The 26,865-nt window shown below is 45.5% G+C and overlaps 1 protein-coding gene across 1 annotated transcript in view; it reads right to left on the bottom strand.

The window, feature by feature from the left end:
* The window catches only part of NCKAP1L (NCK associated protein 1 like), a 1,717,783-nt gene that overhangs the window by 374,533 nt on the left and 1,316,385 nt on the right, over positions 1–26,865 (bottom strand). The gene's annotated exons all lie outside the window — the stretch shown is intronic.

Here is a 26,865-nt window from a genome sequence, read left to right as displayed (position 1 = left end):
ATCGTGAATAACGTTAATGCTTTTGGAGTGACGAGGAGGTTAATGGAGGAGGCCAAGAGGCACTGGCATGATGTGAAAAGCCAAACCAAGCAGAAACCCACTGCCAACAGGAAGGCAGCAACGGCGACTGGAGGTGGGAGTCCTGCGCCACAGGAGGAGCTGGAGGAAATGGTGGCAACAGTCATCAGTGTGGAGATGGTGGAAGGAGTTGGGAGTTCGGACACAGCTCGATATGACCTAACACAACATCAACAGGGTGAGTAACGAATAGGGACGGGGGGGACAGTGGGAGATGGGCATAATGGCACACATGCACAACGATGTGTAGCACACTACACACCCATAATGACCCTGGATCATGTTCCTAATCCTCGTGACACCATAAAAGTACAAAAGTCAAAGGCACACCGCCTCAAAGGGGTAAGGGGCAGCAAAATCACAGCTGCAGGGGCGACTCTTCTACAATGCAGCACACACACATAGCTATAACAGCACATCAACATTGAAGACAATGTGGTACAAAGTGCAACACTTACACTACAGAACAGAGGACACAACTGGGTCCGCTTGTGTGTAGAAACTGGCCAATTACATCTGATATGGCAGGAAACTGTGAGATGAAAGTGTACGTGTACAACCTCACATCCATCATGTAGTCCAAATGTCCACTGTCCCCACATCAAATAATCAGCTCCTCCCAAACAGTCCCAATGTACATTGTCATACCGCTGTATGTAAACTTGAACAATGCGCCAACATACATGTCAACACAATGTCAAAATGCATCTCTCCTTCACATTGCAGAGTGACAAACAACACCTCCAGCAGCCCAGATCAGACATCTCATCAGTGATGTTGAAGAGGACCTCCACACCTGCGACACCGACACCCTACAACAGCTCAAGGACATCCTAGGCAACCCACCTCCAGGAGCTGGGCAGCCCTGCTGCATCGAGGAGACCCACCCCCAGCACAGCCCACACAGCAGGAAGCACCCACCGCCACAGCTGGCAACTAGCACCTCACCGAAGCACACATCGCATTCCAAGGCCAGGTGTTAGACTGCCAGAAGGAGGTGGCCGAACAGGTGCGGGTGGGGTTCAACCTCATGGAAGCCGAAATAGATCACATACGTGGGTGTCTAAGCCCCATCAGGGACCACTTACGCTCCCTAACTGCGACAGAGACACTTGCATTTGCATATTTCCAGTAATGAACCATGCCCAGAGCCCCTGGATAATCATTCACACCCCCATGCTGGACTTGCGTACGCAGGCCCAGTCCACTCCTCTTACGTATTGAGTGGGGGACGACAAAGCTACATGTCCAAGGTCTCATCCGGTGCCTGCGGTGACATGGTTGCGTCCACTGAACACAGCACAATGTAAGGTTGTAGTGCCCGGGCACCTCTTGCATACATTATTACCACTCAGACACACTCAGATAGTTTGTGGAACTGGCTACGGGCACATATGCCTAGCACCTTTACTGCCAGGGTCACATGTACAGTGACGCCTGTGCTGGATGTGTGTGGGGTGAGTGTAAGCCAGGCCTCACAGAGTGGTTGGCGCTGGCAACAACTTGAACAGTGATCACTATTATAGCGGAAACAGAAAACACCAGCATTACAAAAACAACTGCGAAGCATCATGGTGATAGCCAGAGCAAGTACAGAGGTCTCCCAATATGCAATCAGAAGTGTCCTTGAGTTGCAGTGCACTGAGGTTGGGGCACCAGAGCTGAGGGTGCTCATGTGAATAAATTGTCTAGGATTGTATCCCTTCGAGCTGTTCCTGCTGCAGCTGCAGTGGGGTGTGTTACGCCTGCATCATCTTCCTCATCATCGTCCCAGGTCTTCCACACTGCCTAAGGTGACATTGCTGCGTGATCTGTCCACAACACAAAACTCAATCAGAAAGGGTACATGAGATGTGGTGCACAGAGTTAGTGGCACCTGAAGAGCTGAGCAGGGTATCAAGCAGATAATGGCATCCATGACAGATGTGAGCAAGTCTGGCAGTATGACTCTTTCGACTCTGACAGTTGTTGGTTGGAGGTGTTCTTGGCGGTGGTGGTGTGTGCATCCTGCGGTGATGCGACGTCTGGGCAGGTCAGGACTCAATTTGATGTGTGAGCCCTGGTGGACCGCAGTTGAGGCCAGAGGCAGCGGACAGCGCAGGACCACAGACACATGGTGTTGATGACCCTAAGGCCATCGACCCAGAGGCCATCCAATATTATATCAGACAGGATCCATGACTTGAGCTGCACAGAGATAGTGGCCCCGGATGCACTGCGGCTGGCACAGGCACACCGCCACGTGACGGTGACTTGCGGTGCACTGCGGTAGGGCCACGTGAGCTGAGCGGGTCCTCGTCAATGTCGAAGGCGATTGTCGTGGATGGTTGCGGGGGACAGTGAAGGGTGTCCCTCCAGGGCATGATGCAGAGGGCAGAAGCCAGGAGAAACAGGCAAATGGAGAAGTGGAATGCTACAGCCTCATATTTTACCACCAAATCAGTATCAGCTACATGATGATGAACACAACCCCCAGGCCATAGACTCAGACGCCACCAAAGTTCAATCAGAGAGTGTCCATGAATGTCGGGGCACAGACTTAGTGGCACCAGAGCTGAAAGGGAATGCAGTCTGCAATGAGTCTTGTACAATGATATAAACTCTGCCATAAATAAATCATGACTCAGTTCCAAATGTGTGACCTAGTTGACAGCAGTGTACGCTGGAGGCAGCGGTCAGCAGGGGCACACAGCCGCGTGTCGTTAGCTTGCGATGCACAGAGTTAGTGACACCAGAGCAGTTGTTGGTAGTGTTCGATCACCTCTGTAACAATGATCCTTTTTTCTCCGGACTGAAACGCATCTTCCTCTTACACCTCTCCTTGCGTGCAAAGATATGAACTCTGCCACTGAGAAATGAAGGTTCAGTTCCAAATGTGTGACCTACTGGACCGCAGTGTGGGCCGAAGGCAGTAGTCAGCAAGGGACCACAGACATGTGTGGTTGGAATGCTATGCACAGAGTTGGCTGGCACCACATCGAAGGGAGTACAGTGATATCAAATGTCCCATGAACATATGAACTCAGCCATCAGGATATCAAGACTCAGTTCCAAATGTGTAACCTACTTGACCATAGTGTAGGCCGGAGGCAGCGGGGGAGTACGCCAACCAGAAAGGAGTACTGAGGGCCTGTGTCGGGGTGGCCGTGATGGTCTGAGGAGGCTGCAAGGTCACAGGCCTTGGGCTTGGAGCTTTCGCCGGTATGTGGTGGGCCCTCTTTGACACAAGGTGGTATCGGCAGGTGAGCAGTGAGGCCTGGGTGCCCAGGGCGGCAAGACAGGTTCGGGGACCAGCGGTCCGGGGTGCAGCAAGCGCTTTTTATTCACACCCCTACGCTGGCCTGGCGTATGCCGGGCCAGCCCACTCTGCTGACGCTTACAGGGGGGGGACGTAACATGCTACATTTCCGCAATCTTCCCCACTGGCTGGGGTGACATGGTTGCGTTCACTGTCCACTACACTCCAAACACCAGCAGTGTATGTCGACATGGATATATCTGTGGTCTGCATACTGCAGTCTGGCCAGCAAATCCATGCCACACTTGACATTGTGTACATTCTCATTCATGGGTCACTTACCTCCTTCTCACATGCCTGGTTCCCACCTCTCCCCCACATTCTGCTATTGTGTGGCTGAGGTGTCATGCCATTGATGGCTCATGTACATGGCTAGCCCAGGTTACCACAGTAAGTTGTGCTGTCATGTCTGGTGGGTGGGCATTTTGTTTGGCATGTTTATGTGAGTCTGTAACATGTGCATTCCCAGAGTTGTGAGTTGCATGATTGTGGAGTTGGGGTGTGTGGTGTGTTCATTTGGTACTTACCAACGAGCACAGCATTTGTGGTGGTGGTGGGTGTTGTGGCACTCTTGGGTGTCCGAGCTGCATGATCAATAGCTCCATGGCATCTGTTCTTCTTCTGGTGTAGCTCTGGGCTGGGCTCCCTTATCTGGTGCAGGTTGTCGTCCGGCTTTACACCAGGTCAGAGCAGGTGTTAAATTCCTGCTGCTAACGCACCATATCACCTGTTTTGTGATCCTATCAAAGATCTGGCAGGTCGTTGAGAGTGTTGCGAAGTTGTGTTGTCATGGCTTTTTGCACGGGAATGCCTGCTCTGCATCTCATTAGCGATAGTTGCTGGTGTCATCTGTGGCAATGTTTTTTGCGGCTACTATCGCAGATAAACTGGTGATATCGGCTGTTAGCACCAGCTTGTGAATGGGGCAATACATTTATTGTCACTTTGGCTGTGATAAAGTGCCGATAATTTGGCGATAAGCCCTTGAGAATATGCCCCTCGTGTGTTTTAGAACATCCTAAGGTTATTATGGTATGTCTAAACAGTTATTGGATACACTGACCCTTTCCTGGTGGTGGTACCAATGTGCAAAGGCATCTTTTATTGTCAGCAGCTCCTTATTATAAAGTGTAATCTCCATCTCTCCCAGATGTCCGCCCCATCCCTGGAGTGACACATTTCTCCCTACTGTCAGCTCTGGTTAAAGAAGGGAGAGGGGTCTGCGACTGACCCAATCGTGGTTCGTAATCACCACTGCAGGTCTCTTGCAGTTCCCTCTGAGATCTGGACCATGTCAGAGAAATTCCCCTGATGCTGCACTCCCTGGAAATTCACATCCCACTGCAGAGCCTACATTTGCCAGTGGCCATGTGTCACCAGCAGGGTACAGGAGGCCATGAGGCCCAGCTGTCTCAGAGTCAATCTCACAGAAACCCAGGATAGAGGCTGAAGCATTGGTATCATAGACTGAATATCCTGGACTGAAACTTCACTGTGTCTAGAACAGCTCAGATAAGATGAACTTCTGAGAGGGAGTCAGGTGTGACTTCAGCCCTTTGATGGTGAATTCCGGTGAGTGCAGGAGGTAAGTCATAATCTGGAGGTTGGAGACAACTGCCTGGGACAAGCTCACCTTCAAGAGCCAGTTGTCGAGGGAGGGGAACACTGGCACCTCTGATCTCCGCCAGTGAGCCGCAACCACCGCTATCACCTTGGTGAACACCCGATGGCCACTGATAAGGCCAAAGATGAGCACAGTGAATTGAAAGCGGTGTTGACCAACCGTGAATTGCAGGTAACATCTGTGGGCAGACAGGACGGGCATGTGTAAGTTTGTAAGTCCATTGGTACCATCCAGTCACCCAAGCCCAGGGCAGACAGAAGTTGAGAAAGTGTGAACATTTTGAATTTCTCCTTTTTCTGGAATAAATTGAGACGGGTACAAGCCTAGGATAGGACAGAGGCCTCCATTCGACTCGGGCACTCAAAAGCAGCAGGAGTAACAACCATGACCTTCATCTGTTGATGGCACCCTCTCTATAGCTCCCTTGGCTAAGAGAGTTGCTACTTCGTGGCGGGATAAAGCTAGATGGTCATTCGTTTCCTGTTGCAAGAGGGGGGCATAGGTGGAGGGGTAGTCACAAAAGCAAGGGAGTAGCCCCTTTGGAGAACCCAGTGATCTGATGTTATTGACCTCAAGTGGTGCAGGTTATGGTGAAACCTGCCATCCACTAGTTGCCCATTATGGTCAGAGGGCCAACTAAAGAGGTGTGGAGCTGCGTCTGCCAGGGGTGGTGGACTGGGCTGACCACTGGCTGCCTGACCCATGAGATCTGTGGGTGATGCAAAGGATAGGAAGCTTGTGGGCTGTGGTGGCTGGTTGGGTAGAGGCATGGCTGAATGCCCCTTCTGTGGTCACAAAAGGAACAAAAGGCGGACAGAGGTTGATGGGGGGGCCATGGAAAGACCTAAGGACCCGGCCATAGCCTTGCTATCCTTGAAGTGCCCCAGAGAGAATCTGCCTTTTCTCCAAAGAGAGACTGGAGAACCCAGTGGCCTGATATTATTGACCTCCAGTGGTGCAGGTGATGGTGTATCCTGCCACCCACTAGTTGCGCATGATGGTCGGAGGGCCAACTAAAGAGGCTTGGAGGCTGCGTCTGCCAGAGTTGGTGGACCAGGCTGACTTCTGGCTTCCTGACCCAAGAGGTCTGTGGGTGACACAGCCTTGGTCATGCAGAGGTGAGGAAGCTTGCAGGCCATGGTTGCTGGCTGGGTAGAGGCATGCCTGAAAGACCCATCTGTGCTCACAAAAGGAGCAAAAGGCAGAGGTTGATGGGGGCCATGGAAATACCCAAGGACCTGGCTGTAGCCCTGCTATCCTTGAACTGCGCCAGAGCAGAGTCCTCCTTGTCTCTGAAGAGAGATGGGAGCCATCAAAGGGCATGTCATGTCCCTAAGCAAACTTTAGACTTCATCCGAAAAGTCAGTTGTCATCAGCCAGGTGTGGTGCCATAAGGCCACAGATGAAGAAACCGACTGCCTAGGGAGTTGGTCATGTCCAGCCCACATCTGATTGTGAACCTAGCTGCATCTCTACCTTCAGCCTTAGCTCCTCTGAGACCATGGGCAGCACCTGCTCAATCGAATCCCACAAGGAATGGGAGTACTGGACCATAAGGCATGTAGTGTTCACAGACCACAAAGCCATGCTGGCAGAAGAAAATATTTTCTTGCATAAGGGGTCCAGCCTCTTGTATTTCCTATCCGGTGGAGTTGTAGGGAATACACCAGAATTTACTCAGGAAGTTCTCTGGGGTGGGGTGTGGAGTGAGGAAAAAGGGGTCCCCTGGGGCAGGGCGGTGGTGGTGGGCTATTGTCTTGTTCACAGGAGCCTCTATACAGGGCTTGGATGAGGCCCCAAATTAAATGGGAGAAGCAGTTCTGAAGTGGTGACTCTCGACTGAAGCACCTCCCTCAAGATGTTAGCTTGACAGACACAGAGAGCAGCTGAAGGTCCCGGACCTCTGCTACCCTACTCACCACCATAGCATATGTGCCACCTTCCTCCATGTGCCACCTTCCTCCATAGCCACGGTCGAAGGACAGACCAAAGCCAGTATTTTGTGGAGTTATCGAGACAATTAGGGGATAATGTAATGTGTGTTTTTTGAAGGTACTAAGTCGCAGCAAGTGGTTACAGGTGGTGATAGATGACATTAGGTGGTAGTCAGTAGCAAGAGGCAGTACTAGACAAACAGGGAGTTAGAGACTGCTGAGACATGGGAAAGCAGGGGGTACCAGGGTAACAATACACAAGAGGAGACCAGGCCAGACACTTGCAAGCCGCACCAACACCTAGGCCAGTCGCTTCAGCAAGTGTAGCAGGCCTCCCCTGCGCCTAATGTGCCATTTATAGAAGGTGATATAGACCTTTAATCCCTTTGCTGCTGCCCCATGCCCAGACAGAAAACCACAACCCACCTGGCTGCACCACTTATCACCCCACTGCTATATTTGCTTGGTTTCACAACTTCTCATTTCAGTGATATATTTGCTTGTCACTTCTTGGTGCTCCTTGGTATTCCTCAATACAGTTTGATGCCCAGACATTCCTTTGCTCTTGCTTCCAGACAGACCCAAGTTCAATCTGCCTGTCAACAATATACACACATGAGATCTCATCAGAGTGTCCACCTGAGTGCTCCCAAGTATTCTCACAGATGTTTCCATGCTTGCGCTCTACCGTGGCGACTGGGGGTGTCCATGACCGATCCTCCTATCCCACCTAGCCTCAGTAACACTGTATGATCTGATTTGGTCTATGAATTTATAATATTTACAACAAGGGGTGGTGAGGGACAGAGTCTCTGAATTAAACAGAATACTCTCACCCAGTCAAGAGATCAGGGCTAGATCCAACACCGTTTTTTAGCTCACTGCACCATCCCAGTTTCAGAACCTGGCTGTATGCAAATTAGTCTGTTCCTGTCCCAGTGCATGATGGGAACAGGGCAAACCAAACTACAAAAGCCAATTCTTACACTGGGAAGGAAACAAGCTACCGGGGACCGGTTTCTGGCATTTCAGCCTCTTCGGCCCGGCTTGCTTGAATCCTGATGGTGCAATGAGCAAGGGACTCACATCTGAGTATACCCTTCCACGCTTAGGGTGGACAAAAATATTTACAACAAGGGGTGGTGAGGGACAGAGTCTCTGAATTAAACAGAATACTCTCACCCAGTCAAGAGATCAGGGCTAGATCCAACACCGTTTTTTAGCTCACTGCACCATCCCAGTTTCAGAACCTGGCTGTATGCAAATTAGTCTGTTCCTGTCCCAGTGCATGATGGGAACAGGGCAAACCAAACTACAAAAGCCAATTCTTACACTGGGAAGGAAACAAGCTACCGGGGACCGGTTTCTGGCATTTCAGCCTCTTCGGCCCGGCTTGCTTGAATCCTGATGGTGCAATGAGCAAGGGACTCACATCTGAGTATACCCTTCCACGCTTAGGGTGGACAAAAATATTTACAACAAGGGGTGGTGAGGGACAGAGTCTCTGAATTAAACAGAATACTCTCACCCAGTCAAGAGATCAGGGCTAGATCCAACACCGTTTTTTAGCTCACTGCACCATCCCAGTTTCAGAACCTGGCTGTATGCAAATTAGTCTGTTCCTGTCCCAGTGCATGATGGGAACAGGGCAAACCAAACTACAAAAGCCAATTCTTACACTGGGAAGGAAACAAGCTACCGGGGACCGGTTTCTGGCATTTCAGCCTCTTCGGCCCGGCTTGCTTGAATCCTGATGGTGCAATGAGCAAGGGACTCACATCTGAGTATACCCTTCCACGCTTAGGGTGGACAAAAATATTTACAACAAGGGGTGGTGAGGGACAGAGTCTCTGAATTAAACAGAATACTCTCACCCAGTCAAGAGATCAGGGCTAGATCCAACACCGTTTTTTAGCTCACTGCACCATCCCAGTTTCAGAACCTGGCTGTATGCAAATTAGTCTGTTCCTGTCCCAGTGCATGATGGGAACAGGGCAAACCAAACTACAAAAGCCAATTCTTACACTGGGAAGGAAACAAGCTACCGGGGACCGGTTTCTGGCATTTCAGCCTCTTCGGCCCGGCTTGCTTGAATCCTGATGGTGCAATGAGCAAGGGACTCACATCTGAGTATACCCTTCCACGCTTAGGGTGGACAAAAATATTTACAACAAGGGGTGGTGAGGGACAGAGTCTCTGAATTAAACAGAATACTCTCACCCAGTCAAGAGATCAGGGCTAGATCCAACACCGTTTTTTAGCTCACTGCACCATCCCAGTTTCAGAACCTAGCTGTATGCAAATTAGTCTGTTCCTGTCCCAGTGCATGATGGGAACAGGGCAAACCAAACTACAAAAGCCAATTCTTACACTGGGAAGGAAACAAGCTACCGGGGACCGGTTTCTGGCATTTCAGCCTCTTCGGCCCGGCTTGCTTGAATCCTGATGGTGCAATGAGCAAGGGACTCACATCTGAGTATACCCTTCCACGCTTAGGGTGGACAAAAATATTTACAACAAGGGGTGGTGAGGGACAGAGTCTCTGAATTAAACAGAATACTCTCACCCAGTCAAGAGATCAGGGCTAGATCCAACACCGTTTTTTTGCTCACTGCACCATCCCAGTTTCAGAACCTGGCTGTATGCAAATTAGTCTGTTCCTGTCCCAGTGCATGATGGGAACAGGGCAAACCAAACTACAAAAGCCAATTCTTACACTGGGAAGGAAACAAGCTACCGGGGACCGGTTTCTGGCATTTCAGCCTCTTCGGCCCGGCTTGCTTGAATCCTGATGGTGCAATGAGCAAGGGACTCACATCTGAGTATACCCTTCCACGCTTAGGGTGGACAAAAATATTTACAACAAGGGGTGGTGAGGGACAGAGTCTCTGAATTAAACAGAATACTCTCACCCAGTCAAGAGATCAGGGCTAGATCCAACACCGTTTTTTAGCTCACTGCACCATCCCAGTTTCAGAACCTGGCTGTATGCAAATTAGTCTGTTCCTGTCCCAGTGCATGATGGGAACAGGGCAAACCAAACTACAAAAGCCAATTCTTACACTGGGAAGGAAACAAGCTACCGGGGACCGGTTTCTGGCATTTCAGCCTCTTCGGCCCGGCTTGCTTGAATCCTGATGGTGCAATGAGCAAGGGACTCACATCTGAGTATACCCTTCCACGCTTAGGGTGGACAAAAATATTTACAACAAGGGGTGGTGAGGGACAGAGTCTCTGAATTAAACAGAATACTCTCACCCAGTCAAGAGATCAGGGCTAGATCCAACACCGTTTTTTAGCTCACTGCACCATCCCAGTTTCAGAACCTGGCTGTATGCAAATTAGTCTGTTCCTGTCCCAGTGCATGATGGGAACAGGGCAAACCAAACTACAAAAGCCAATTCTTACACTGGGAAGGAAACAAGCTACCGGGGACCGGTTTCTGGCATTTCAGCCTCTTCGGCCCGGCTTGCTTGAATCCTGATGGTGCAATGAGCAAGGGACTCACATCTGAGTATACCCTTCCACGCTTAGGGTGGACAAAAATATTTACAACAAGGGGTGGTGAGGGACAGAGTCTCTGAATTAAACAGAATACTCTCACCCAGTCAAGAGATCAGGGCTAGATCCAACACCGTTTTTTAGCTCACTGCACCATCCCAGTTTCAGAACCTGGCTGTATGCAAATTAGTCTGTTCCTGTCCCAGTGCATGATGGGAACAGGGCAAACCAAACTACAAAAGCCAATTCTTACACTGAGAAGGAAACAAGCTACCGGGGACCGGTTTCTGGCATTTCAGCCTCTTCGGCCCGGCTTGCTTGAATCCTGATGGTGCAATGAGCAAGGGACTCACATCTGAGTATACCCTTCCACGCTTAGGGTGGACAAAAATATTTACAACAAGGGGTGGTGAGGGACAGAGTCTCTGAATTAAACAGAATACTCTCACCCAGTCAAGAGATCAGGGCTAGATCCAACACCGTTTTTTAGCTCACTGCACCATCCCAGTTTCAGAACCTGGCTGTATGCAAATTAGTCTGTTCCTGTCCCAGTGCATGATGGGAACAGGGCAAACCAAACTACAAAAGCCAATTCTTACACTGGGAAGGAAACAAGCTACCGGGGACCGGTTTCTGGCATTTCAGCCTCTTCGGCCCGGCTTGCTTGAATCCTGATGGTGCAATGAGCAAGGGACTCACATCTGAGTATACCCTTCCACGCTTGGGGTGGACAAAAATATTTACAACAAGGGGTGGTGAGGGACAGAGTCTCTGAATTAAACAGAATACTCTCACCCAGTCAAGAGATCAGGGCTAGATCCAACACCGTTTTTTAGCTCACTGCACCATCCCAGTTTCAGAACCTGGCTGTATGCAAATTAGTCTGTTCCTGTCCCAGTGCATGATGGGAACAGGGCAAACCAAACTACAAAAGCCAATTCTTACACTGGGAAGGAAACAAGCTACCGGGGACCGGTTTCTGGCATTTCAGCCTCTTCGGCCCGGCTTGCTTGAATCCTGATGGTGCAATGAGCAAGGGACTCACATCTGAGTATACCCTTCCACGCTTAGGGTGGACAAAAATATTTACAACAAGGGGTGGTGAGGGACAGAGTCTCTGAATTAAACAGAATACTCTCACCCAGTCAAGAGATCAGGGCTAGATCCAACACCGTTTTTTAGCTCACTGCACCATCCCAGTTTCAGAACCTGGCTGTATGCAAATTAGTCTGTTCCTGTCCCAGTGCATGATGGGAACAGGGCAAACCAAACTACAAAAGCCAATTCTTACACTGGGAAGGAAACAAGCTACCGGGGACCGGTTTCTGGCATTTCAGCCTCTTCGGCCCGGCTTGCTTGAATCCTGATGGTGCAATGAGCAAGGGACTCACATCTGAGTATACCCTTCCACGCTTAGGGTGGACAAAAATATTTACAACAAGGGGTGGTGAGGGACAGAGTCTCTGAATTAAACAGAATACTCTCACCCAGTCAAGAGATCAGGGCTAGATCCAACACCGTTTTTTAGCTCACTGCACCATCCCAGTTTCAGAACCTGGCTGTATGCAAATTAGTCTGTTCCTGTCCCAGTGCATGATGGGAACAGGGCAAACCAAACTACAAAAGCCAATTCTTACACTGGGAAGGAAACAAGCTACCGGGGACCGGTTTCTGGCATTTCAGCCTCTTCGGCCCGGCTTGCTTGAATCCTGATGGTGCAATGAGCAAGGGACTCACATCTGAGTATACCCTTCCACGCTTAGGGTGGACAAAAATATTTACAACAAGGGGTGGTGAGGGACAGAGTCTCTGAATTAAACAGAATACTCTCACCCAGTCAAGAGATCAGGGCTAGATCCAACACCGTTTTTTAGCTCACTGCACCATCCCAGTTTCAGAACCTGGCTGTATGCAAATTAGTCTGTTCCTGTCCCAGTGCATGATGGGAACAGGGCAAACCAAACTACAAAAGCCAATTCTTACACTGGGAAGGAAACAAGCTACCGGGGACCGGTTTCTGGCATTTCAGCCTCTTCGGCCCGGCAGTACTAGACAAACAGGGAGTTAGAGACTGCTGAGACATGGGAAAGCAGGGGGTACCAGGGTAACAATACACAAGAGGAGACCAGGCCAGACACTTGCAAGCCGCACCAACACCTAGGCCAGTCGCTTCAGCAAGTGTAGCAGGCCTCCCCTGCGCCTAATGTGCCATTTATAGAAGGTGATATAGACCTTTAATCCCTTTGCTGCTGCCCCATGCCCAGACAGAAAACCACAACCCACCTGGCTGCACCACTTATCACCCCACTGCTATATTTGCTTGGTTTCACAACTTCTCATTTCAGTGATATATTTGCTTGTCACTTCTTGGTGCTCCTTGGTATTCCTCAATACAGTTTGATGCCCAGACATTCCTTTGCTCTTGCTTCCAGACAGACCCAAGTTCAATCTGCCTGTCAACAATATACACACATGAGATCTCATCAGAGTGTCCACCTGAGTGCTCCCAAGTATTCTCACAGATGTTTCCATGCTTGCGCTCTACCGTGGCGACTGGGGGTGTCCATGACCGATCCTCCTATCCCACCTAGCCTCAGTAACACTGTATGATCTGATTTGGTCTATGAATTTATAAAGCACACAAATGCATGGGTGCGTCAAGGTGCTGAGGTCAAGTGGACCAGATAGGTTGCCGATGTGGTTATACAGAGATTGTTAGTTGGTAAAGAGCCATGTTTTTAGCACCTTCCCAAAGTATATCAAAGTAGGGCTGTTCTTTATGGCGACCGGGACTAGGTTCCATGTCTTGACTGTACCTGCCAGAATGCTTCTTCCGCCCCAGTGTGCTTTCTTGAACCTAGGCGTTTGTAAGAGTTTATTCAGTGCAGATCTTAAACTTTTCAATGGCAAATACCAATTCAAATGAGTCCACAAAAATTGAGGCCCGGCACCGTGTATTGCTTTGAAGGCTAGACATTGGGATTAAAAATGTAATCCTCTTGTCCACTGTGAGCCAATGAATGGCTCTTAGGTGGTGGGAGACAGGCTGAAACCTATGGATATCCAATAATAATCTGGCTGCAACGTTTTGAAGATTCTGCTACCTATGCAGATGCTGTGACTGGATCCCCATGTACAGGGCATTACCATAGTCCAACCTGGACAAGGCTAGTGCTGTAACAAGTGTTTTCAGGGAGTCAGGCGGGAGGAATGGACGAACCTCCCTAATCATTTTTAGGATGAACCAAATGGATGAGGCAAGGGTATTGATCTGATTCCCAAATGTCAGCTCATCGTCAAAAATAATCCCTACGTTTTTGACCTTATGCACAGGGGCTGGGAAGTCGCAAATCAAATCAATCAAATCAATCAAACCAATCAAATCTGTGACAACGGCTCCCATGAGACTCCTGCACGGCGCTACAGAGCAACGTCACTGGTATTCTCACCTCTTACTCCTCAGCCAGGCTTGGTCAGGCCACTCAGGACCCCCAGCACAGGCCCATGGCTGGGGACATGACTCACATCTAGTGTCCAGTAGCCTGCTGCCTGCGACCTTGACTCTCAAGTATACCTGTGTCTTCGCCTCATCATGTCTGTGTGTCTGCTCATGTCTCAGTTACTATTTGAAATCAGTATACTCAAAATAAAACACTTGTATCTTTCCTTCGCTTACTTACCATTATGTGTGGTAAAGCATGCATGGTAAAGTCATAACCGTGGTAAAGACACATGCATGGTAAAGACTGTGTGGTAAAGGACTCCAGCGGTAAAGACTGCACAATAAAGGTAAGATTCCTAAGGGATATGTATCCATCCACAAAAGAGTAAGCTGATTGCTATCCCCGAATTGCCCTTCTGTAGTTACGTCATCCAAAAAGGATACCCAAAAGAGTTGTAAATGTACTCCATCTCAGAGCTGGAGTAAGCTCAGAACCACACATGGCCAACCAATTGTACTGTAATGCATAGAAAATATGAGGGAAAGTGCCTTAATATAAAACCCCATAGGATGTAATATTACAATTATTTAAATGATTTAACCTATTTGAAAATAAAAATAGGTTTTCTCAAATGGTAAAAAAATCTTTGAATAAAAAATGTTTTATGTTATTTTGAAATAATGTAATAGCTTTTTTAAATTTTAAAAACGAATCTAACTTTAATTTATATTAACAATATTTAAATCACTTTTAATTAATTCTATACATTTCTTTTAATAATGTTTAATGCATGCAAAAACATTTTTATAATGGTGGAATTTGTTTTCTTAATTTCAGCATCTAAAACATCTTTCATTTTATTTAAAGTATTGTACAGTATTACTTTTTTTTAAATGTTAAATTAAGTTATTAATGGTTTAACTTTTTTCATTCTGTTCTACATTTACAATAAATAAAATAAATAACATTAATACTTAACAATTTTTTTTAACACTAATACCCATACCTTACCATACATAAATGTCCACCCTAATTCCGGAGGCCTCCTCCATGTGCGCGGAGCATCAAATACAGTCATAATGTCACTACTAATAGCACATTTATGGTCGAAGTTGGGTCTTTTTCCGACTCCGCAACCTATTTGAGGGGGTTCGGGACATGTAAGTCAGCACTTTTGAGAGACTTTACACTCACAAGTAGTGAATAGCCCAAAGTATTAAAGTTGTTAAAAACTGTCGAAGTAAATGTATTTGTATTAAATCTACATGTCTAGATTTACGTTTGTGAATAGGCCCCAATAAATTACTTAAAGGGCAGCCAATAGAAAGTGGCTAAACCTGGAAAAACATAGGGGCATATTATCAAGGGGATTTATCTCCGCTTTTTTGGCTTTAAAAGCCAAGAAAGCGGAGATAATTTTATCTCCCTATTACCTAGCTGTCGCTAACACCAGTTTGCGACAGCTAGTAGGAGATAGCGACCATCTTGGGCCCCGGTTTGCATTTCAGTGATATTTATCACTAATGACATGCAAAGTGGGCGTGCCAAGATGTTAGCGACTGGAAACAGTCGCTAACATCGCTATCTCCTATTACCAACTTTTGGAGATATTCTCGCTAAGCGCGAATATCTCGAAAAGCTAACACCTGCCCCATAGCAGTTCTTAGCCATGTTATCCAATGGTAGGTGGATAACATGGCTAAGAGCATTAGCTCGGTAATGCATGAATATCGCGGACTTTTCAGTGATATTCATGCATTTCGGCCGATTTTTATCGCTTAGGAGATAAAACTTGATAATAGCAAGGTTCCTAAGCGATAAAAATCGCCACAGCTCGGCGATTAAAATATCGCCGCTAAACCAACATAGCGATAATTATCGCTAGTTGTTGGTAATATGCCCCACAATCCCTAACCTTTAAACCCAACACTAGCGTCGCAGCATAATTTGGAACCAACTGCAGTTTGTAAATTGTGCATTGAGATAAATACAAATACCTAGACTTCCAATAATCCAACTATGCTGAAATAAAGGCATTCAAAATGCACACTTTTTGGGAGAGAAAGAGCAATCAATGATATGTTTTAGAGTGTACAGCTGGAAAAAAGACAAATACTGGCACCTAGCTTAAAAAGAGCAAACACTGGCACCATGCTTGTCTGACCATGGAAAGTACCCAACACATTTAACAGCAATTCCCAAAAAATGGAGTGTTTCTTTGAAATGTTCCACTGAAGTGATATATCCCAGTCTTTGCACTGACATACTATGTATATCATTTGTGTGTATAAATGAACTGGTTACATGATACTGTGTGGCTGATAAGTGAGTTGTTTGAGATCAGTGGGATCCCTTTTAGATTGCACCTGGTAAAAACAGGGCACAAGATAGAGACTGTTTATTTGCTTCTCCAGACAAGCAAACTGAATTGCTGCAATTCCTGAGATTCCTCTGATGGATTAGGCATTTAGGTGTGGGACGTTGGAGACACGGATGCCTTTAAACATGTAGCAATGACCTTTCAGAAGTGGTCTGCTTGATTATCCATTCCTGAAGTTAGATGGAGGTTCTATGGAGGTGGAAACAGTGGTGTGTATTGTAGTGCTGAAGCAACCACTCTGAAAGAGCCTGCTTTTGTCACTCATAGACGTGATGCTCCTAAAAGGTGGAAGGGTGCCAGGTGCAAGCTCTTCACTCCTGAGTTTGTTCTTGTTTTTTGTGCACCACTTGGACACAACCCCCTCACCACTTGCTGCTGTAGAAACATCACCTGGAAACAAATACTGTGTCTGCTCTAGAGAGGAGGGATAAACTACCTGACTTACCAGCTCAACCCAGGACCAGAACAGTGATAGCAAAATCAATATTCTCGGTCTGGATACTAGGAATAAGAAAGAGACTGAAACCTTCCAAAGGTGTTCCAGAAATTATCATTGGCTGAAGAGGTGGCACTTACAGGGCCGGACTGGGAACCATAACCGGCCCTGGCAAAGTGCTCGGCCGGCCCCCCTCCCCCCCTCCGGGAGGAGAGGGGAGGGGGAGAGGTGCGACCGTGCTCTGTGACAGGGCCGGTTTTCAGCCGTTTTTGTTACAGGGCCGTTTTTGCAGCATGACGGCCCTGTAACAAAAACGGCCCCAGGGGCCCAAAACCGGCCTCCAACCATGCGGCACACCGGGGAATTGCCCGGTGCCCTCAACGGCCAGTGCGGGCCTGGGCACTTAGCACAAATTTAGGAAAGGTGTGTGATTCAGGCTTGGTGTCTCTGACGGTCCGTCTCCAAGAGGAGACGGGCCTTCACCTGGAAGTATGCATCACTAGAGAATAGCTGTTCATATAACATTTTATAAAGCATGCCATGGCCAACTGAGAGAGGGGAGTGGATGGCACCCATGCAGGAGAAAAACTGTCTACAGTAGAAGACAGCATTTGCTGATGCTGACTGGAGGGAACCGCCCAGGAGTGAAGTATGACCAAGGAAGTATTGCATGAACCGACCAAGTGCTAAAGTAAGCCTCCCAACATCTTTGTAATCACAATGGGAGCACTCCACCAAAGAGAAGCAACAGAGCATGAGCATTGCCTTTGGTCTCACTGAGAAGGAAAACGATGCAGGAGCCATCGCAGGAGTAAAGTGGGTGTCTGTACATTCCCATAATCTCATCTAGTGCACAGTGACTGACAACAAGAAGCAAGAGAGTGTGACCGTTGCCAAGATGACCAACATGTGTGTAATATTGCTTCAGCGTCATCAGAATACCAGCACAAACACACATACATTCTTGTTGTTTCAGCTTTTTCACTTTTTAATAAAGCCATAAAATTCAGGTTTGGAATAAAAAATAAATTATAAATGTTACATACACAGAGAACAAAACACCTCACCTTTGCAAAAAACAGGAAGTGCCGGAGAAAATGCACATTCAGTTCAGTTCAATAAGCTTTATTCGGTTAAGAAATATCAACCATAAAAGCAGGTATACATACACAATTGATCAAATCAAATGAAAAAAACATAAAATGCAGTCACAAAACTTATTGACATTAAAAACAATATATACATTTGAGCACAAATTGATCTTAGAAAGTTAAGCACAACAGAATTTTGAGGATTCAATCACATTATAATATCATTAAAACACCATACTTTTCCGGGCGTAAATTGATTTTAAAATGTATGTAGCAGTATAAAAACAGATCTCAGGCTCTCTTAATGTAAACAATAGACTCATAGCAGCATTAACACCAACTACATTATTTTTCTTAAACAGTGGTTTGAGGCAGACAATTCTCAAGTTCCAGTACAAATCACATAAGAGTAAAAAGTGCAAGCTGCTACGTTTAGTGTGCCCGTCACATGGGCACGGGGAGGCTGATCTCTGTCCTATAATAGGGAATTGTACTAGGTGATGAACAAGGCCAAGTCTCATCCTTGTTAGAACCAACCGGTGGGATGGTCTTGTGACTAGAGTTAAATAGCCTTGAAAACCATCAATCCCGATGTGCTTATGGTAAAGCTGGTATGTGGGTTGCATCTCTACAGTTCTCAGCCTATTTTCCCTCTTATGGTACAAGAACTTGTTCTTAATCTCCTGTTAGGCCAATCCCACTACAGCATTTGTGTTTTCCACGATTGGCATATTGAATATGTCTCTATATACCATATCTATATATTTGAGCCAAGGGATCTTAAGGCAATTGTCTAATCGGAGGCAATCCCTAATAATAGTTTTTATAAAGGTGGTAGCCTCCTTTGCCCATATTGACCTCCACAATAGTCGGGGTCTAAGTGCAATCAGATCCGACAAATATTTGAGCACTACCTCACAATGAATCAGTTTGGTCGATGCTGAGGCAGGCAAACATAAAAGCTTTTTAAAAAAAGAATTCTCCTCTATTTGCATATCTTGGCTAGGCTGATTACCCCAGACCCCTGCACCATATAATGAGGTTGATGTGCATCTAGCTTTATAGATATCGATCATATCTTTGATGCGGCCACTCCCCAACTTAGATGCAAACCTAAAAACCCCATACACGCTTTTTGTCATTTTGGCCCGGACATTTGACATTTCATTCCCTCATTTGCCATCGCCAGAGAAACATAACCCCAAATAACAGAAAGTCTCAATGTTCTGGATTTTCTTTCCGTCTATATAAAATGATTTAATATACCTTGATTGGGGGCCACAGACCATTGTGTAGGTTTTAGCCTTGTTAATCATGAGTTTTTTCCATTAACAAAATTTGCGAACCCATCAATTAATCGCTGGAGGCCTCTCGGGGTTCGGGATAAAAGCACTGTATCTTCTGTGTACAGTAGAACTGGTACTTCTTGAACCTCGGCTTGGGGGGCGTCCGCCTGAATCGTTTTGAGGACTGTGTCGACTTCATTAATAAATAGAGTAAAAAGCAGGGGTGCTAGGACACAGCCCTGGCGGATGCCACGTTTCACTTTAAAATTAGGGGTACACTCCCCCCTTTGGCCGAACCATACTCTGGTCATTAATTTCTCATACAGCCTTGCTAAAAAGTAAATGATGGGCTCTCGGGCTCCTAGATTAAGCAGAACTTGCCAGAGTATATTGTGGTCCACAAGATCGAATGCGCTGCTAAGATCAGCGAAACATAAAAAGAGCCGCCCTTGCTTAGCTTGAGCATATTTAACAATTAAAAGTTCCAGATTTATACATTGTTCAATCGTGCCCAACCCCTTTGTAAAACCATATTGTGCTTGCGTCAGTATCCCATTTTCAGCGACCCACTCTTCCAATCTTACTAAAAGGACCCTACTCATGACCTTAACAGAAGAATCCAGAAGGGAAATCGGCCTGTAATTCTATGCTTCTGATTTATTCCCCTTTTTAAAAATGGGAATAATAATGCATCACCCCAAGTAATAGGGGCTCCTTCGATTACAGCTGCATTAAAAACCCTGGTAAGGATTGGGCCTCACAGATCCAACACAGTTCTATATATATCTATGGGCACCCTATCCGGGCCCTGTGCTTTACCCCCTTTGCTACTTCTAATACCCAGCTCTACCTCTTCTAGAGTAATGTTTAGCGGGATGACTGGCCATTTGCTTGAATTTGAGGAGGTCACAGAATTACAGTCACATGTATTAAATATGGAAGAGAAATGATCTACCCATTCCTCACAGCTAACATGACATAAGAGTTCCGGGTAGGTCTGGTCTCACTGAGAAGGAAAAGGATGCAGGAGCCATCTCAGGAGTAAATTCCCATAATCTCATTTAGTGCACAGTGACTGACAACAAGAAGCAAGAGAGTGTGAGCGTTGCCAAGATGACCAACATTTGTCTAATATTGCTTCAGCGTCATCAGAATACCAGCACAAACACACATACGTTCTTGTTGTTTCAACTTTTTCACTTTTTAAAAAAGCCATAAAATTCAGGTTTGGAATAAAAAATACATTAAAAATGTTACATACACCTCACCTATGCAAAAACAGGAAGTGCCGGAGAAAATGCACATTCATAATGACTGAAAAAATGGGGCTCATTTGAGAATGAATGCACCACACCTTACCCGGCCCGGTGTTATTCTATAGCCCAGCAACCAATGACGAGTAAGAGCAACATTATAAACTACTGGCACAACACCTTTTCAACATTCAGCTGCATTCCGGACCGTGAAGAATAATTACTTGAGGAAGAAATGGATGATATACAAAAAAGTCACTCTCTTTGCTATGTCTGAGGCAGAGGTGTTGGAGAGTAACCACTTCTCTTCATTCATGGTCATGGACATGACCACAAAATGGGACCAGGAGCTGATTCATCAACAGCTCTCTCACGTGGCTGCACTTCATTTCCTGGCCACTACTTATCATTCCAAAGGGGGCGTGACATCATGGCTACCACCTCTTAGGCAAGCTAAGCTGGTTGCCTTCTCTGGATATTTAGATTCATTATCAATTCAGTGTAGCAGTACATCACCATTTTGCAGCCACAATGGACATGTAACGTGTAGCACAACAATTCGATGCTACTTGTACAAACTCTGCTGCCTATCGACTGAGTTTGTTCTATACAAATGTTTTTATGGGATAGGGGGTCAGCTTTTAGGAAAGGGCAGAAACATATTGGTTGAAACCAGGGGTAGGCAAGGATCATAATATCCGCCTCGATACCTCTCCATTACCTTATGGTAATCCTTTTATCTATACCCTGGGTACCACAACAATTAAAGGATACATTGTGGTAAACCCTGAGGTATTTGTAATAAGCAACTGGACTCTTTTTATCCAGAAAAAAAGATAAGAATATCTAAGAAATCCCTCGGGATAACCCAACCGGAGGTTGAGTTCGCCCTTGTAGCACTATCCTTCAAGGGTGGGATGAGGTGGCCTATGATCTGTGGATCCTGCTGAAAAAAAAGAAGAACCGCGGTCTCCAGCGCTTCATTAATTATCGGCCCCCAGGTGGGCAAGGTTCCCGAGGAAATTATTTTTAATAATGGAGGGGGGGGGGGGGCACACTTGATCCTTTGCTGGAGCTGCATATTGCCCCGGGGACCTCCGACTTCCCAAAACTGGCGACCCCACTGAACTCAAGGGTGGGCTCTTCACCCTTTAGTCAGGGGGTTTATGCTGGGTCTGTTAGCATGTCTTTGCTCACTGTTATGCCAACAGACCAGCCACATCATCTAGAGCTTCCCCGTTGCCACAGGATGACAGAGGAGGGCCATCCACCCACACTACACCAATAATAAGGACCTTGTACTAGGGTCTGCAATCAAGACAGCAACTGAACACATCTGGTTAGAGTATAATCTGACATGAGGACCTAAAGTTGAGGCTGGAGCTCAGCCACCGAGGTTGACTTTAGTGCCTTCCATTCCTGAGCACTCCTGTGCCTTCCCTAGCCTAGTGCAAACCAAGGCCTTTGTGCCTTTGTATTATCAGTCCTTGATGTCTGGAGGTAGTTGTGGGGGAGGCATCAGGAACTCCTAAAGGGCCTACTGCTGACCAAACAAAGGTGTTGGGCGCTTACCAAGTAAAGGACAAGAGTATGGTAACCACCCCAAAAGTCCCAAGTGGGGTTTGACATGGATTTCACATGCCTCCTGAATCATGGACTGCATCCATATTTAACCCCTTCGATGCTCGTGACGAGCTGAGCTCGTCATGAGGCACGGTGCTTGTGTGCTCATGACGAGCTGAGCTCGTCATAACCACACCCATTTACATTGACCTCCAGCACAGGAGGGGAATGAGTCAAGCAGCCAAGGTGTTAAAAACAGCTCCCCCACTGTTATGTTTGTAAGTTCTCCTTTACTATAACCTAAGTTACCTCTCCCCTATTTCTTTTCCAACTAAGGCCTTGTCTGGGCCAACTTCCCCTGTGTCCTTGTTAGCTCTGGAGGATGTGTTATTCTTTATGGAGGGGATTTGCCAAATAAGAACGGGATGGCCTGCAAACTACATCATCCATCACTCAGGCTTTATTTTCCTGAGTTTTTTTCACATTAAAACATTTTGCACAGACTCCCTGCCAAATCGACTTTTCAGACACACTCCATTGCCTTGTTACATATCTGCCTTTTCCATTGATGTTGTTCTACCAACGTTTTTCTTGATGATCCTTGCAAGTGTTGGAGTTCTGCGAGTAGGTTTTTAGAGTGGAAACCGATTGAGGTCGACGCAAGTACTTTGGCGAAACACGGCCACAGCTCTCCAGAACTTGTAGATACAACAAGTCCTGATACATTCAGACCGGCACCGGCAACCCTAGTGGTGCCGCCCTCTTAAGTCTTAGACCACCCGATTAGGACCGGGTTGGAATTATCACCGGTTCCCCGACCACGTCCTCGGTCAATTCACAACAGCCCTGAAGAGTCACAGCCATATGTTGTGACGAAACATGTGTCGGCTGGACTTGTGTTTGACAGTGATTCCCAGGTTGGGAACACTGTGGGTGAATAAAACATTTTGAATCTATACGCTTTGTCTTGATCTATCCCTACTTCTGCTACTCTCAGACGAACCAGTCTGTTTACGCTTATTGTGTGCTCTGGCCATTTGCGCAATCCTTGCAAGTGTTGATTGGTATCCGTCTTGATTTGGATGCCATTGTTGCACGGTATGATCATAACTTTTGCAAACATTACAACACGCAACACTTTTTATGGCATAGAGCCTGAAAAGCAGACGTGTCAAGCACAAGAGGAGATGGGAGCTGCACGATGTGTCATGATGGCAAATGTGTAATATGAAATGCCACCATACGTCTTGCCATTTCATTTTGTTTTTCCCCATAGTGCATATCTCCCCTCCCACAGAATTCACCCAAGTGCATGGGCAGCTGCTAAAGGTGTGGGATGGAAAGCCATAGTTCTACAAAATATTCCACCACAATGTTTACTGTTATGCCTGCCCCCTCATCTGTAAAGTCTCCTTTCGACAGAGTGAGATGGGCTGCACTCTTGATCCAAACTGAAGGGAGGCACGAGCGGAAGAGGGCAAGGCTCTGTCAGTTGATTTTATTCACGTGCTCCAGATTGTTATTGCTGGCTGGCATGTTCCATTATGGGGAGGCTATTTTCCAATAGCTCTGCTGCTCTCTGATTTGAAATACTGCACATGTGGGTGGAGCAGCGTCAGGGCGCAACTATACCCAAACTTCGGGGGGCTAACACTCCCAGCCAGGGCTGGCCATAGCACTTGTCACACATAGTGCAACAGTCTTTTTTGGCTTCCTCTCCGCCATTTCTTCCATCTCCATGAATTCCCTCACTACCACTTACCAACAATGCACCTCTTCTCTCTATAGCACCTTTCTGACAAACATTTCATTTTTTTATAGCACCACTCATAGTTTACTCACACTCAGATCTGTGATCTGCATGGTACACTTTCTGTGTAGCAGGCACATAAACCTTCTGCGCTGTGTGGGTGGAGGAGTGCCCATGTGAGTGCACGGTGAGCAATGCAGCAGTGTGAGAGTAGGGTCAGAGGCGTGATTGCAGGGTGAGTGAGGTGGCCATATGAATTTGGGTGCGGATGGAAGTGCAGAGTGGGACGAATTAATGCATGGTTAGTGATGGGCTTGTTTGAGTGAGATTGCAGATTGAGCAGTGAGGTGGACAGGTGAGTGAAGTGTCACATGAGTGCAGGGTGAGTAGAGTGCTCGTGTGACTGCAGGCTGAGGTACAAGGTGAACAGCACAAGCGCATTGTGAGTGCAGAGTGATCACTGTGAGTGCAGGGTGAGCGGGTAAATGGTGTGAGTGCATGGTGATCAGGGTGAGTGTATTATGATTGCTGTGAGTGCAGGGTGAGCGTGAAAGTGAAAGGGGAGAATGACGATTGAGTTGTCTGAATGCAGGGTGCATTCTCAGACATGAAGTAACTCAGCATGTTATTGACGGCGGCATATGGTTTCAGATATAGGTTAAACTATTGCTATTATGGTACTAATAAGGGAAAGAGGGTGGAAGAAATAAATAATGTGCTGATCCCGAAACAAACTTCCGGTCGTATGATTAGGGTTGCCAGCTCATTATTTTATGTCCCAGATGGTACAAAAATAAGCAGTCACCTAAAGACGTATTTTCAGCACTTATCTGTGCATACTTCGAACAGCAAATATAAATAGGAAGCACTTTTTAGTGTGTTCTAGGGCTGCCTGAATGATCCATGACTGATCATTAAAGGGACCAAAGACAGAAAAGTCACATTAAAAATGAATACATACTTTTTTTTTATTTATAACCCTATTTCGAGTCAAGACAAGGTCTTTGACTCTTTAAACAACACATGGCTGGCATTTTTCTTTTGGCAACCCTACTATATATTCCTTTTCATGAAACGCATTCTCACTCTAGGGCAGTAAATGTAAAACACAGATCAAAGGAATAGGCAGAGTGGGGGCCCAGGGGGCACAATAACAAGAAAAAAAACTAAGCCTTGGTAACCCGTTTACAAAGGTAGGTAAATATGTAAAATTGTCCTAAAAGATCTGTGAAAATGTCGGGCTTGCCGGAGATAAGTCTAAAGACACTGCCTAGCCGAGGGGGGGGGGGGGGGAGAGGGGGGGGGGTAGCTGAAGCACTTTCAGCCCTATGGGCTTTGCCCGCCTGCGCAGCATACGGTAGACAGTCAAAATATCGAGTTGTTAATGTCGATGTACCATAATATCGAGTCTAAAATATCGATGGTACGAAATGTCGAAAACAAAAATATCGTCGTAGAAAATATCGATTTATGTGTGTGTTAAAAATATCGAAGACATAAATGTCGAAATCAATAATATCGATGGTGAAAATATCGATTGTCAAAAATATCGATATGTTAAAGTGATGTTTTAAAGTATGTTAAGTAATGATTTATTTATATGTAGTTTATATATAAGATCATTTTTATATATAATTTTATTATTTTTAGTAAGAAGTCTAGGAGCGGGATGTAGAGTTTATAGGGGATAAGGGTGGGTAGTGTATTAAAAAAGTATAGTGTAAATATGGAATAATAAATTTTGCATTTGAAGTAAATATATAATTTCGCGAAATTTTAATCAAAATATTTATAAATGCGAAATTTTATATAAAATTATTGAGTATTGTTAAATTATTTGTTATTTGATTTTGGATATATATTAATAAATTGTGTACATATATCTAAATATTTATTTTTTTACTAAATAATTGTATATTAATGTTAGGAGCGGGATGTAGAGTTTATAGGGGATAAGGGTGGGTAGTGTTTTAAAAAAGTATAGTGAAATTGTAAAATATTAAATTTCGCATTTCCTTTAGATTTCTAAATTTCGATATTTATAAAAATTGTTTTGGAGTAGTCGAAATTTGTTCGAAATTTAGGGAGTTAATTAAACATTATGATTAATTTTTGTGTATGTAAATAAAAATTTTTTAAATAATAAAATATTACATTACATATTTGTATTATTTTTACTATAAATTTAGGAGCGGGATGTAGAGTTTATAGGGGATAAGGGTGGGTAGTGTTTTAAAAATATAGAGGGTAATTATATAAATTTCATTTTCGCAATTTCAAAAAAATTTGCGAAATTTCAAAAATTGACATTAATATTTCGATATTTGCGAAATGATATCGATTTTATTCGAATATATTATTTATTTTTTAAGTTTGCTGTTGTTTATGTACTAAAATATATTTGTAATTATACTATTTTCATATATTTTCTGAAAATATTTGACTAATTATGTTATGAGTGGGATGTATATTTTCAAGGGGATAAGGGTGGGTAGTGTATAAACAAAGTATACTCTAATCATAGAAGTAAAAATTTCGCGTTGTATTTCATTTTAGTTTCGAATCGAAATTTTATATAAATATTATTCAAATACGAAATTATGAACACTATTAGGTTGTTGTTCTAATTTGAGGTATTTTGTGTATGTAGTAAAAAGAATCAAAAATATATAATGTAGTAGATATTAAATAAATAAATGTATCATATTTTTAGGAGTGGGATGTAGAGTTTATAGTAGGTCAGGGTGGCTAGTTTTATCAAAGGTAAATTTTGTGCGTTTAGGGTCTGGTTTTTGTGTATGTGCGAAGGGGTATTTTAACTGTTCAGGGTCAGTTTTTTGTTTGTGTGTAAAGGGGTATTTTTAGGTTTCAGGCTCAGTTTTTAGTTTGTGGGTAAAGGTGTTTTGTTAGGTTTCAGGGTCAGTTTTTAGTTTGTGGGTAAAGGGGTTTTGTGAGGTTTCAGAGTCAGTTTTCAGTTTGTGGGTAAAGGGGTATTTTTAGGTTTCTGGGTCAGTTTTTAGTTTGTTGTTGAAGGGGTTATGTCAGGTTTCAGGGTCAGTTTTTAGTTTGTGGGTAAAGGGGTATTTTTAGGTTTCAGGGTCAGTTTTAATTTGTTGGATAAGGTGTTTTGTCAGGTTTCAGGGTCAGTTTTTAGTTTGTGGGTAAAGGTGTTTTGTAAGGTTTCAGGGTCAGTTTTTAGTTTGTGGGTAAAGGGGTTTTGTGAGGTTT

This window comes from Lissotriton vulgaris, chromosome 1_1 (assembly GCF_964263255.1).
Source record: "Lissotriton vulgaris chromosome 1_1, aLisVul1.2, whole genome shotgun sequence".
NCBI lineage: Eukaryota > Metazoa > Chordata > Amphibia > Caudata > Salamandridae > Lissotriton > Lissotriton vulgaris.
Note: the sequence above shows the minus strand (reverse complement) of the source record. Positions and strands in the feature narration are given on the sequence as shown.